Source organism: Lepidochelys olivacea, assembly GCF_965140295.1.
Source record: "Lepidochelys olivacea isolate rLepOli2 genome assembly, chromosome: 17".
NCBI lineage: Eukaryota > Metazoa > Chordata > Testudines > Cheloniidae > Lepidochelys > Lepidochelys olivacea.
In genome coordinates, this window is record NC_140427.1 from 4,677,520 (window position 1) to 4,692,338 (window position 14,819).

At 47.1% G+C, this 14,819-nt stretch overlaps 1 protein-coding gene across 2 annotated transcripts in view; it reads left to right on the forward strand.

The window, feature by feature from the left end:
• Positions 1-14,819, forward strand: part of DOC2B (double C2 domain beta) — a 132,150-nt gene that overhangs the window by 58,119 nt on the left and 59,212 nt on the right. The window lies entirely within an intron of this gene.

Consider the following 14,819-nt stretch of genomic DNA (forward strand, 5'->3'; position numbering starts at 1 on the left):
CTCTCTCCTTAAAGAGAGAGGGGCTGAGTTAGCACACTGATGAATGACCATGTAAGCAATGGTATCAGTAGAGAGACATAGGTGAAAGGGTGCACGGATTAAATTGCATACACTCAAAATGTACATTGACCTTTTTCATTTACTATCTTAGTAAGCATCTCTGTCAGAAGCACATAGGGTGATATCCTGGAACCATTGAAGTCAAAGCTACCCAATCAAACGCGTCCTCCTTTCCAAAAACCAGAGAGGCGTAGCAGACTGAGCATGGGAGTTTTTGCCATTGACTTTAATGGAACCAGGATTTTCACCTTTGAGACTTAGTACAGCATCCAGCAAAAACTACAGAGCTCGGATTTGAGTTTAGGGTATCCCTCCTAAATGTCTACTGGGCCTAAACTCTCCAATCAAAGAAAGAACCAGGCACAAGCAACAAGGTACAGTCGGGGCAAAAGTCTGACTGCACAAAAAATGTAGCGTGATCTGGAGTTCATGGGCAATCTGAGTAGCGAGTGGAGCTGGTCGAAACAGTTTTCTGTCTTAAAATGTCATTTTGACAAAACCAATTTTTTTTGCAAAATTCTATAGATTTCAACAAAATCTTGTTTAGAGGAAAAAATTGGAAAAATTTCAGAAATGTCAGTGTCCCATGTTGATGTTTTCAGAAGGAAGCTTTTTTATTTTTATTTTGAAATTTACTTTATTTATGTATATCTATATGTCTGTTTTAAAGGGTCAGAATCAAAACAATGTGTGTGAGTTGACCCCAAACAAACAAACAAAATTGCAAATTTGTTTTGTGAAAAAAATGGATGTGACTGTTTATTAACAGGTTTACAAATCCTTGCCATGTAAATATCTGAAAGAAAACGATAATCCTTACCCCAGTGAGCTTTTGTTTAGAGAGATACTACACAGGAATATAGTCATCAGATCTGGTTTTCTTTTTCTAATGAGTGGCTATTAGTAGTCTAAAGTAACTAGAAATTTTGTCTTTTCATCTTGATCCAGGATGAATTTTGTTTTCAAAATCTCTAAATTTGTCACAGAGAAAGAAAATCCAGTTTTTGACCAACTCTAGTAGCAAGTGCTAACAGGAGAGGGAGGCCTTTCAATGAGACTGTGCCACTCGCACCATCGAAAAACTCTTGGCTGTTGCAACAGATGCAGACACACTCTTTAATAACTGGGTCCCAGACATGCTGGGCTTTAAAGATGATCCCTAGTACATTGAATTTCACCCAGGTCTGGGATGGTCACCAGTGAGATGCATAGATGTTATGCCTGCATAGTGACCCACTCCATGGAATCATTGTCCATGACTGACTTATCTTGAGTGATGGAAGTGCTCACAGGCTTCCTGGGCCCAGTAAGAAGCCTGCTGAAAGCCAGCTGCTGAGTGACAGTAGAGCAGGCTGCCAGGGAAGTCACTAATACAGATGCTTATGTCTGTCATAGTTCACAACTCTGCAGAGACTCCCTTTCCTCAACACGGAAAATCCTTCCCACAGTGAGCCTAGAGTTGCATGTTCACTCATGCAGTGCTGGCATGACCAGCAGAGCTCCTCTAGCTCACTACTGGGGCTGAGTGGATTGAGTTCAGGAACTCGCTGGAAAGCAGCTGGGCGTGGAAGTGTTGTAAAGCCTATGCAAGCCAGGCAGAAGGGCGTTTCTGGACAAACAGCTCCTTTCTCTTCTTCTTTTGCATTTTAAGCTCCGCAGTCCATAATAAAACAGATTACAGACTGGAAGGAAAATATTTCCATATATGTATGGTTTGAATTTGCTGGCGAGTGATGTAATTAATGATGCTGCAGTGTAGTGAGAAGTCAGTGTAACTGATGAAGTAGGTGAATTTAAATACTGTATGCATATATATAATGAATATTAATCTCGCTCTCCTTTTCCACCAAAATAGCCAGGCCTTTTTGGGGAGGTATATTTTTGTTGCAGTTCAGTTGAATTAATTCATAATTCCCAGGGCGTTAGAGGGAGTTTTTACCATGGTGCATTTCCATTTTCATTAAAGATAAGGAAAGCCATGAGCACTTTCATCAGTATATATTATCTGTCCCTTTTATTTTTGCAAACCCACTGATGGAATTTCTGCTGTAGGTAGTGAAGAGCAAGTGGAAGTCTCCACACTTTCCTATCCCATTTCCTACTCTTCAGTAGCAGGGGCAAAGTAGGAGCAATGGAGCGGTCTTGAGATTGGCTGAATTTATAAACGATGCAGCTGCACCTAGAATAACTTGCATTCTGAGTGTCCCGTTTGCTGCAAAAAATTCATGTGCCAAAAATTTCTAGTTTTTATAAGGTGCAGTAGTACTGTGCACTTACTGTATGTAGGGCCTTTCATCTACACAGCTCAAAGTGCTTTGCAAAGATGATTAAGCCTCATTATGGCTATTTACACATTGTGTAGCTGAAGCACACAGATGTTTTAGAAAGTTCAGCCCTAAAGCTCTGAATGTTAGGCTTCTAAACTCCATTACCCATCAATAGGACGTAGGCACTTAACTTCCTCCAGTGTCTTTTAAAACCCACCCCCTAGTGACTGGCTTCAGGTCACCCAAGAAGTCAGCGGCAGAGCCGAGATAGAACCAGGAGTCTTGGCTTCCAGTTCAGTCCTCAAAGCACTGGGTCATATTAGGAACGGGTCGGAGGCTCTTCTCAAAGAGAGGGAGCTCATTATAGCACAGATATGAACAACCCCTTCTCCCTTACAAGCTGTCAGGGTGCAGACAGTTTAAGGAAGAGCCAGCATGGGTTTGAAAAGGAGGATGCCTTCTTTGCCTTGCCCTTCAGCAACAGAGTGGTTCTTAACCTTCTGCTTAGAAGGTAGCAGAATAATCTTCCTAGTGCACCTCCTCCTGGGGGGACAAGATTCTGCTGCGGTGCGGAGGGGAAGGGGTCCATCAGGCCTTTTCTGTGTCTGGAAACTGGGATCCTCTTGGGAAAACAACCTGAAAATAAGGGTCTGTATTAACCCTTTGTCTCCAAGGCACATTAAAATGGTGCATGGAGGGGAAAGCTGCTTTGATCAAAGGATTACAGCGCATTGCTTGGGTAGCATCACTGGCTCTGCAGCTCCATTTACTTCTCCTCCTTTTCCGTCTTAGGCCCACCTCTTAATACCTCCCCACCACCTGCTTCTGCTCCACAAACTGCCCAGAACACCCAACACCCTCCCCCCCCCACCCACCCACACACACATTCACGGTCCCTCCACACCTTCAGCTAACACTTTAGCTCTTGTTTTCTTTAATTTGCTGGGCCTAATTTTCATATGGGGTGTAGTGCTCCCTCACTCTCCAGTGGGGAGGGAGGCCACTCTGCCTCTCTGTCTTAGGGTTTAGTCCTCAGCCTGAGGTCGCACCAGCAGGGCTGAGGGGTCAGAAGTCTAGAGCTCTGGGACAATCTGACAGAGACAAACACAACAACAACAGTCTGGGCCCCTTGTCCCTGTCCCTGGGCTAGGCAGTGCCCTGTGTAGTCTCTAGTTCGCACGCAGCCCTGCAATAGGCAGGACTGGGCTAGTAGCAGGATGTAGCCTAAGCTTTCCAGCACAGGCAGCCAGCAGACATGCCAAGTCAATAAGCTCTAGCCCTTTGGGGCAGGGCAGAGCAAGGGGCAGGCTTTAGCCTCATCTGGGAGCTCAGGCAGCTGGCAAACACACACAGTCTTTGGATTTAGGTAAGGGGGAGCGCCCACACAGTCTAGGGGCCCTGAAAGGGCTTTGTGACCCCGGCAGACCATCCAGGGTGCTAGCAGGGGGGTTCACGGAGCATAGGCCTCCTGGTCTAAGATGGGGAGTCGGTCACCCAGGGATGGGGATGGCAGGGGGACACGGGTCCATCCTACTCCACCGTGTCCCAGCCCAGGGCCCTAACAGTGGCAGAGTGGTCCGCCACTGGGTTGGCGGGGATCCAGCCACAACACGCCGAGCCGACTGAGACGAGGTCAGCCCCTGTAGCTGGCCAGTCATCAGCTGCCCCTGGGTGACTTCCTGCCTCCCCAGGATTTGGTACCTCTGGCCTCCACAGGTCCTCGGGCGCCTCAGGGTATACAGCCTGTGTTAGTCCTGGCAACTCCTCCTCTGCGTTAGCCTCCTCTGGGGGCAGAGCGCGGCAGAGTGCAGGTTCCGCTCCTGGGTGCCGCAGCAAGGCAGAGGCATCTGTTGGCTCCAGCCCACCTGAGCTGCAGAGCCTTCCTTTTATACTTCCGGCCAGGGGGCGGGGTGGGTTTGGCTCCGCCCACCAAAGGGAGTGTAGTGCTCCCTCGCTCTCCGGTCCACAGGGAGGCCACTCTGTCTCACTACATGTGGTCACCTAGGTCTGGCATCTGGATGTAGGTTCTCCACTAGCAGTTGGCTGGGCATCACATTTAGGTGCTAAATTGGGCATCTACATGTAGGTGTTCCAATACCAGTAGGTTGCAAAGAGCATTTAGGTGTGTCAGTACCAGTCCTCAGTTCCCAGGGGCCTGCTTCAGTGCCCAGATGTGAGATTTGGGTGCCCAGGTATGCACCCTGCTCTGTAACTGTGTTTCTGCACTTGGGGGAGACTGAGTTGCTACGAAAGACACTGGGCAGAATTAAACTTGCTGTGTTTATATTTTGGAGGTGGGAGAAGCAAGTAGAAAAAGTGACCCAAATAGGAACTTGAAAGTGGGGGGAAAAGGGAAGTTGAGCTTCTTCCATTACCCTCACCCAACCACCCCGGCATGTCTAAGTTAGATTCTACCTGTGCAGACAGGCAGGGTAACTGTCACGCTGCTAGGTGGGCTGGCTTGCCCCCTGAACCCCCCCTCTTCATAAAGCAAACCTCTTCCAAATCTTTTGTACAACCGCTGTGGGAAGTGAACTGGAAACCCCCGGCATGAACCAAACAAACCAGGATTAGTCATGGGCTAGGGCTTAACAGCGGGGCACCTTTTAGCTGCTGGGTGATGAGTGATGACTGGCAGATTTCCCCTGTCTCTTGCTGATCTTGGTTTCCTTGATGAATTAGTAATGTGTTGGCTCACAGCAGGTCAGGGGATGGTGGTGGCACCATGACAGCACTGGCTCTCCAGGACTGGTCTGATGCTTAGCACACCGCCCATGCTGTTGTCACTCTACCGCAGCTCTCCTGGTTACTGTGTTCTCTGCAGCTTCTTCCAGGTCTGCAGGAGGAAACGCTGCCATCCGTTGTCTAAGTATCACTGTGCTTCAGGGGCTAGTGTTGTGTCCGTCACCGCCTGATATCCAAAAAGCATCTCCTTAGCACCTGAGCTTGGGAAGGGATCACTGGAAACCCAGCTCATTACAAACAGATGCCCCCTCTAGCTGGTGCTGTCCCATCCTGTGTACTTTTTCTTTTTCCCTTTCTCTTCTCTTCCTGCAGTTGGGAGGGTGCATGTAAATGCCTCCAGTGCAACAGCTCTCAAAATGAGAGCCACAGGGCCACACTGGTGACGCACAGAGCTGGCTGGGCGTGAGGTGCTAACTCCTCTTTGCCTCTGGCTGCTCCTTGCATTGAAAGAAGCTACACAAAGGCATGGGAAAGGTCTCCTGATGTTACTCTGCCATGCAAGCAGCTGCGTGGTGATGTGGGGTTGTGGCAGAGAGAGGAGTGGTCTGCGCAATGGAGAATGGGAGAAGAGGTGGGGCCAGACCATTGTGGCTGGCACGCAAGAAAACTTCTCTGTTATGGTCTGCGGAGAGTCTGAGACAACTTGCTCTAGCAGATCAGACCTCCCTAGGCAAGCCAGCTAGCTAGCCGAGTGATCACTAACTAAGCGTCGGAGGTGCCCTAGCAGGAGTCTGACTATAACTGTGGATGGTATAGTCTTTAGTAAGTGCTTGGGAGAGAAGGCATAGCATGTATTCACTGCCTTGCATGGTGACAGGTTTCAGGGTGGCAGCCGTGTTAGTCTGTATCAGCAAAAAAAACTAGGATGACACCTTAGAGACTAACACATTTACTTGGGCATAAGCTTTTGTAGGCTAAAACTCACTTCATCGGACGCATGCAGTGGAAAATACAGAGAACATGAAAAAATGGGTATTGCCATACCATAATTAGCATGGGGAAATAGTTTTTACTTTGCGTAATGACCCATCCACTCCCAGTCTTTATTCAAGCCTAATTTAATGGCGTCCAGTTCGCAAATTAATTCCAATTTTGCAGTTTCTCTTTGGAGTCTGTTTTTGACGTTTTTTTTGTGGAGAATTGCAGCTTTTAGGTCTGAAATCGAGTGACCAGGGAGATTGAAGTGTTCTCTGACTGGTTTTTGCATGTTATAATTCTTGATGTCTGATTTGTGTCCATTTATTCTTTTGCGTAGAGACTGTCCGGTTTGGCCATGTACATGGCAGAGGGGCATTGCTGGCACATGATGGCATATTTTTTCCCGTACTGTTACTCACACCTTCTTGTGAACTGTTGGAAATGGGCCATCTTGATTATCACTACAAAAGTTTTTTTCTCCTGCTGATAATAGCCCACCTTAATTGATTGGTTTCATTACAGTTGGTATGGCAACACCCATTTTTTCATGTTCTCTGCGTGTATATATATCTTCCTGCTGTATTTTCCACTGCATGCATCCGATGAACTGGGTTTTAACCCCATATTTATTATGCCCAAATAAATGTGTTAGTCTCTAAGGTGCCACAAGTACTCCTCATTTATTCATTATATACTGACTCAGATCAGCTGACTCTCCCCAGGTTTCTGGCAGTGCCCATTCCACTACGTGAAACAGCCAGCCTTTGATCACTGTCCGTTGGAAGATAGGCCCAAGTTTCAGGTTTATAATGAAACCCAAGCCTGGATGAGCATTGCCTGCTTTTGAATTTCCTCCTGTAAGCTTTACTCAGGTCCAGGTCACTGCCCTGACTGCCCAGGGAGAGCCTGGGTTTGTGAAGTATGTTGGAAGAGCCACAGTACTACGGGATGGTGTGTGGGAGAAGGGTTCGCACCCTAGGACCTATTCCAACTCCCACTAAAGTCAATGGAAGGAGTCTCTTGGATTGCGGCTCTCATCACGAGGCACTAGTGTGGAGATACTGTACAGTAAGTTACATACAAAGGCATCAGTTGCATTTCCCTCCCAGTCAGCTGATCGGTGCTGGAATATTGGCCCTAGCGGAGCTGCTGGTCAATCTGTGTGGCTAGAACATGTCACGTTATTGATAGGAGAGAGAGGAGGAACCCCCAGAATGATCCACAAGACAAAGAAATAACCTTCTACCTCCCTCCCCCAGTCAGCAGGCCTCCATGTGTTGGTGGGCCTGGTGAAGCACTAGGAGCTGCTTCTCTTGAACCCTCTGCCTGGAGGTTCAAGGGCCATTCAGGAACGATGCCTCAGTCCCAGCCTAACTACATTTCAGGTGACGCTAGGAAAAACTGGCACAGCACCAGCAACCCCCTCCCCCCATGGGGCCCTCTACAGGTTGCTAGTGCAATGCCAGCCCTTTCCTCCACTGATGGATAGAAGCCCTTGCATGTTTTAATAACCCGTTCAGTTTGCCTCTGAGAAATTAAATAAATACTGACATCTTCAGTGAGTGTGGCTGAGAGTGGGCCATCCCTCCCACTCCCGTCTTCCGCCCAGTGTTCCCACTGAATGGTGCTGCTCGTGCAAATAGGGGAGAGCAGGCTCAGGCAGGAGGATATCAAAAATCGGAACGATACAGAGAAGATTAGCATGGCCCCTGCACAAGGACGACACACAAATTCGTGAAGCGTTCCATATTAAAACAAGAAAATTAACAAGCAGGCAGAGGAGTTTAAGTTTAATCCCAGGTGATCATTAACAGCCAGGAAAGCCCCAAACCACAGGCCACTGTTGTTGTAAAGCAAATAAAATCTCCACAGCTGCTTTGTCTCCCTGTTGTGAGTGGTGCAGTTTTCTTGAGTTGTCTGTTCTGTTCTCTTGCTAATGGTTAATGCTCTGTATGGGGGACCTTCGTGACCTCCTGTAGTGGGTTATTGCAATGCGCTTCTCCTGGGAGTCTGATGGGAAGCTTCAGTTAGTGTTGCCAACTTACTTGGCTGTGTTTCATGCTTGGGTCCCCAGTCAATTGCTGGGTACAATTTAGGAAGTTATGTTTGATCTACCATATAAAACACTGTGCGTTTTAGATCCTTGGAGGCCACCCCTCCAGCTGACAGTCCCTCGACTCACTCCTCTCTGGACATTGGAAGCTGAGCATGTCCTTGCTCCCCTCCCTTGCTCTGACTGAATCCTGACTTTCAGCGGGTGCTGTCGGGCCTGTTAACCCAGGGCTTTCCTGAGGAAGTGTGTAGTTCCTTGCCTTGTCCGGGAGATTTTCTGTATCATTAGCTGATGAATGATCAGAGAGTTACTTTTCTTGTATCCACACCTTGAGGACATGGTAGATGTATTCTCCTATATATTGAAAATGATAAATAACCTCCCAGGGGTTGGGGGAAGCAGAACTTCAGTATCACTGGCCTGTTAAGTGCATGATGCAAACTAGCAGCCAGAGATCAAAAATATTCCACACACACGAACTGTTTAGCATGCGTTTTCCTCCATGCTTGTTTGGCCGTTCTGTCCTAATGCAATTCCTGCCTGCGACTGAGTTACTCCATCTTTCAAAACACGCTGGTAATCGGCCTTAATAAACAGCTTATCTTGTGCCAAGCGAGCCTGGAGACTTACAGCCAGTCCTCCCCCTGGCCTGTGGCTCCCAGACATGCCTGGTGCCGTTGATAATGATACTAATAAAATGAAAGAGAGGCGATCTGAACTCTGCCAGGAAGACAAATGGCTGTCAGTGCCTCCTTAAATCTCTCTTGTGAGAACCTGTCTAATTTTGAAACTATTTTACACAGTTGGGAAACATTTAAGGTGAACAAGGCATTACAATCTACCTCAGCTGAAGCTGGAAAAGATAATTTCTTTTTGTGGTCTTGTGGGGTTTTATTCCTCTCCTGCCCCCCATGGAAACATCTCCTGCAAGGCAGTGATTGTTTTCACTTGGGCTTCCTTTCGAAGAGCTAAGCTGCCTCGTGACCTGACAGCCATACTAGTTGATTCACTGATTTTATTTTATGCTGAAAGGGAGCTCTGCTTGACTGACATGAAATACAATTGGTTTTGCAGGGTGTTAGATGTTCATATAAATCAATTCCCTCCTTGTGTTCCAGGTGGAGCCGAAGGATCAAAAGAAGACCCTTTCACTTACAGGAGCCTCTTGTGTTCTTCCAACCAACTTTCCTGTGTGATGATAGTAGAATAAACCTCAGCAGTGTTGTACAAACCTTAGCAGTGTTGGCAAATCCAGACTGCTTTTGAAAACTATCAAAAGGAGCAATACAAAATAGAAGGGGTCAAATGCTAGTTAGACATTCCCATCCTAGAGGGCCTAAATCCACATGAATCCAAATGAATCAGGTCTGCACAAAGCTCTGGGGAGAGACATGGGTATGTTTTGCACAGATCCCAGCCAAAGATTGGTATGTGGTGTTGGTTGGGGCCTGTAGGCACTACTATAATGCACACAAGATTAGAGCCCTGTTGTGCTGGGAGGTGTACAAATATGTAGGAAGGGCTTCTGTACATGGGAGCTTTTCCCAGTTATACCAGTTAACCTCAACTCCATAACCACTGTATTTATATCACTCTAGCTCCTTGAGTGGACACTCCAATTCTGGAATAAGAGTGCCTTTTTTCATTTTAGCTTAAACTGCTTCCAAAGAGACACAAGGTAAACTGGAAGAAGATTCTCCTATGCTGCAATAAGAGTGTCCACATGGAGGAGCTGCACTGGCACAACTAGAAAGGTTTACATTCACACCCTGCTTTACCCCCATATAGCTTCCCTGTGTAGACAAGCCCTAAGAGACTGTTACAACCCCAAAGGGCTTACATTCTAGATAGACAAGACAGACAGGTGGGAGGGGATTGGAAGTGACTTAACCAAAGTCACACAGCAAGTCCATGGAAAAGGCAAGAACCAGAGCCCAGGTCTCTGGACTCCTCTCCCAGCCCCCTGCCTGTTGGATTTTGCTGCCTCTGGGTTCTGTCTGAATCATGGGTGAGGTTCTGTGCAGTATAGTCAGCAATCTCATCCCACGATTGCTTAGGCCTGGTCTACGTAGAAAATTAGGTCATCTTAACAAGTGAGATATTTAAGTCCTCCTAACCCCCAGCATAGACAGCGCTAGGTGAAGGAAGAAGTCTTCCAGTGACCTAGCTACCATCTCTCGGGGAGGTGGGTTATCTGTGCCGGGAGAGAACCCCTCCTGTCAGTATAGGTAGTGTTTACACTGCAGCCCTACAGCGGCGCAGCTGCAGCCGTGCCCCTGGAGTGTTTCAAGTGTAGACAAGCCGTTAGGGTGTGCTGAGATTTAGGGACACCTTCTTAGTGACACCAGACAACAAAAGATTGTATTTGGTTTGTCAGGTTGCTAGGAACCGGAGGGAACCACAGGGTCGGTCTGTCTGTCTGTTCAGAGGTCTTGATAAAATGTCCCTTTGTATATTAATTACAGTAGAGTCCTGTCTATTCTCTGCTGGGAGGGACATTCCAGTTTGGTTAGGAGACGATAAAGAAAGAATTTTGGTTGTTTTTAACCTATTCATCTATGCCAAGCTTAAAGCCAGATTACTTGATGAATGTTGGGTGTTTCTGGTCAGGAGGCCTTCTTTTAACCCTTGGATAAGATAATTGAAGGGTGATTTTTTTCTATAGTTTCTTTGACGGGAATGAAAAACTGCTCCGGAATCTGGAATGCCTTTTGTAAAGGAGCAAGTCCATCTGAGTAGCAAGACTGGTTCTTAAAGCATGAGAGAGACCCTTTACTTCCTTGTGTGCTAAGTGCCCTGCTTACCTCTAGTGTGGAGCTTGCAAAACAAAGATGATGAATGTAACAATGCATCCAAAATACTCTGCAGACAACTTTTACGTATTGATTTAATCAGAGCTGATTACGCTGAGAAATGGCCAGAGTGAGGATTGAACTCTCCCACTTTACACCCAATTACAGTGGAAATTGTTGCTTGCTCAGCCTGTCCCTCTGCCAGGGAATTAATGGAAAAGCCCTACCTGAAATCAGCAGGCCTCTTCTACAGAGTGATGTGTCATTCTCCTCCCCAACAGGAGGAGGAAAAAATGGTCTAAGTTGTATTAAGCTCAATCCATCATTATCACTGTGGGGGAGGAGGAGGAGGCAGACGGAGAGAGGGAACAGAGCCTGTCTTAAAATCGATCGTACTTTCAGCACGGGGATTCTGCTTTCTTCTTTCACCCAGAAGGCATTCTGGGCTCCAAGATGAAAGCTGGTGATGGAATGAAACTGTTCAGGGAGCACTCATTTGGGCTACGTGAACTCAGCACTGCAGAGAGATGTTGGATCGGCAGCCTGGAGATGAGGCCCCTTCTCTCTAGCTCCTGAAGATGATTAAAATGGTAGGGAGTGGTGCTGCAAGGTGCCCCACACTTGCTGCCCCACCAGTAGGGAGGAAGGTGGCTTGTTCTCCAGGGCCTGATCCAATGGCCAGTTAAATCAAAGGGAATCTTTCCATTGACCTCAGCAAGTTCTGTCTCAGGCCTTCATTGAGTACTTAGCCCCTCTCCAAGGAGACTGTCAGCTTGTGCAGTTTGGGATGTGCAGCATCTATGACGTGGCCACCTATCCCCATGGACATAGCCTGAGACCCAACAGACTCGTTTCATGCAGGCCCCTGGCGGGAACATCTTTCAGCTCAAGTTTAAAGCAGGCTGTAGAAAGGACCATGAAGGGTGGGGATAGGTGGGACATTTGCCATCCAGTATTCCTCTGAAAGAGCCTCTTTTGCTCCTAAATGGGCTGTGCGCAGAGGTAATAAATTTCCCCTAGAATAAGGGATGAAGCAGTCTTCCTTCCTCACTTGGAAAGCGCTGGTGTTTCTTTCATTTGTGGAGACAATGGGGCACAATTGTCACACCAGTTCTCTGCTGCTGTGGTTGCATGAGCCCGGCCTGGGAATGTATTAAACATCATCCCTCTGGATCCCCCTGCCAGCTGGAATTGCGGGGCTGCGACACCTCACTTTGTGCTGCCAGCAGAGGGGTACATCTGATGCCCAGTCAAGCAGGCTGTTCTGTGCAGGAGATGTGGGTGATGAGGTGTGTGGCTTTCTTCCTAACCCTTGGGAGGTCATGAGTTTATGCCCCAATTCATGAGGTTTGGTTAGTCCATCTTACACCCAGCAGCAGTATTTGTGTCTGTGATCCCCGCTGGCTGACTACACGCTGGGCAAGGAAGTATTGCCTTGTATTTGTTTGAATTTACATTCTGTTCGTTCGCTGACATCCCTCTTCCCCTGTACCTCCCCCAAAAAAGCCTCTTTAGCCGACAGACCCAAAAGCTATTTCTAGCTTTTTCTAGGGTCTCACTGTACTCACAGGCTTGTCTTTCTTGCTTTTGCCTCTCTCTCGGGGTTTGTCTGTTCTCAGTTTCTGTGTGTTCTGCCTTTCTTCACACCCGCTTGGTCACCGTTCCCATGCAGTGCTGGTTTCTGGGCAGAATCTATTAGGCCTTGTTTTAGGTGTTGCACCCTAAGTGTTTCTTACAAACTATCTTAAGCGAAGGGTGAGTTCACACATCAGTTTGAAGAAGGTTTTACCTCAGCCCATAACAAGGTTTCACCCAGCTCTGAACATGTTTTCTCTGGTGTTGCGTCTTTCATTATTTGTTCCTGTTACTTTGTAAATTGAAAAATAGAAATAAAAAGCAAGGCTTAATTTATGCCATCCTACAGCTTGATAATGCCTCTACTTTTCCTGTCATCTGCTTTTATTTGCTGCATCAGCAGTTCACATCAGCCTTTGCTTTGGCCATGTGCAGCCTTGCCAGGAGTGTGATAGGATATCCAAAATAAAGAACAATGGAAGTAACTAGTCCATTCGTCTAGATGGCATTGTTTAAATCAGGCTTTGTTTGGCCTGTGCTGCCATTGCTGCATATTCTGGGCAGCTGAGGGCCTCCACCCAATTTATTCCTGCTCTGTATTTTCCTACCGTAGCTAGAAATTGTTTTAAGTGACATGGATTATGTATCCATTCCCTTAATGCTTTATAGTTTTATTGCCCATCTTCATCGCATTTTTGTTTTATTCCGCTGGATATTCTTCCTAACCATTCCATCTACTGTTCCCAGTGGTTATACAATGGCAGCATATGTATTTTCTTTTGGTTACCCTGGTATTATCAATTCCAAGTGCTCAAAAATGACAAGTCAGCTCCTCCTTTCCCCCCAATATCATGATATTTTTTTAAAAAATGTTGGGTTTTGGGTGGGATTTTCCCTCCTACATTTTCAAGCTTTTCTATGCAACCAGAAGGGCTAGAAAGTTGCATGGAAAAAAAAAATCTGAGGTTCTAACATGATCACCTGACTCCAGGAGCTGGGACTTTGAGAAAAGCACCAACTATCGCAAGAGTTGTGAAACAATTATCTGAGTTTACAATAGTGCCCTGAAAGAGCAATTATAAGAGAGAATTGACAAGTCTCACTTTAAGATGATTTAAAAGGACTTCAGACCTGGGGAAAGATGCAGGGTTGACCGTCCTAGAGTGTGAAGTCCCCTCTCTGGTTGTGATCCTAAGCAAGTGTGTTTGCTTTTAAAAAATGCTGAGGTTCATCCTGTTACAGCATATGCACAAATCCCACTGAAGCCATTGGGGGTCAATCATTTGCTTGCAGTTAGGTATGGACTTAAGCCCTGATACAGCATTCTCCTTTTCTCCACAGAGCAGGTACAGCATGGGCAGTGGCAGGCCAGACTGCCCTTCAGTTGCCCCTGGCTCGTTCTGTAAAGGACTGCCATAACTTAGCAAAGCCAATGGAAAGAGTCCCTATCCAGGATGATGCTGGCCCTTTAAGAGGGAGCAGGGCCAGTGTACCTGTGCCGCATCAGCTGACCCAAATTAGGCTTTAAAAGGGGGCGCCTGGGGTGTGTGGGGGGAGACCTATTAATGAGAGAGATCCAGTGAGTCAGAGTTAGGAAGCTATAGGCACAGGAGCAGCAGGACAGTGAGAGTCCTGGGAGGGGAGGCGGTGGGAGCCTGAAAGGTAAAGCTTAAGGGAACCATCCTTGGGTTTGTAGCCCACAGGAAACTGAGGATATGGCTTTGTTTTGTTTAAGTGGGGACAGTAAAACTGCCTAAGAGAGCCTGTGGGTGTGGTAGTGGATCCTTTGCAAGCTGGGGAGAAGCCCTTTTTACTCTCCCGTCCACCCACTGCAATGGGCTTTGGATCAGACCCGTAGTTAGGAGATTGGTGTCGTCTCCATTGCCTTTCTGTCCTGGGCACCACTACGGAAAGTGCTGGTATTCAAGCCAGCTGGGGAAGTGGTTCATGATGTGGCTTTTTTCTGTTCTGCAACTTATTACCTGTAAACGTCCTGCTGCTCAGCAGGATTGGCCAGAAGCCAGTGGAGGGAAAGAGACAGACTCTGGTTGTTTCAGTGTAGTGGTGTGGGGCTACTAAGTACAGATTTTCCACCATCTGGATTTGGACTCGGACACTTAATTTTGGCCTCTACATTGGCAACCACTGGGTTTATTCAAACTCTGGAGCAAATTGAATGATCTGGCAGCCTTTTCATCAAGTGGTTCAGCCAAGGGGTACGAAAATGAGATCCTCACAAGCCTGTATTCTGGCAAGGCTCCATAGGACTTATATGCTGATGAGAGACCCTTAAACAAGCCAGGGCCTTGACTCATTTCATAGGCAGAAAGCAGCTGGGATGCTCTGGTGATCTCCACTGGGAGTGGAACACATTCCCAGTAAGCTTCCTAGTGCCTGTTCCAGGCTAAT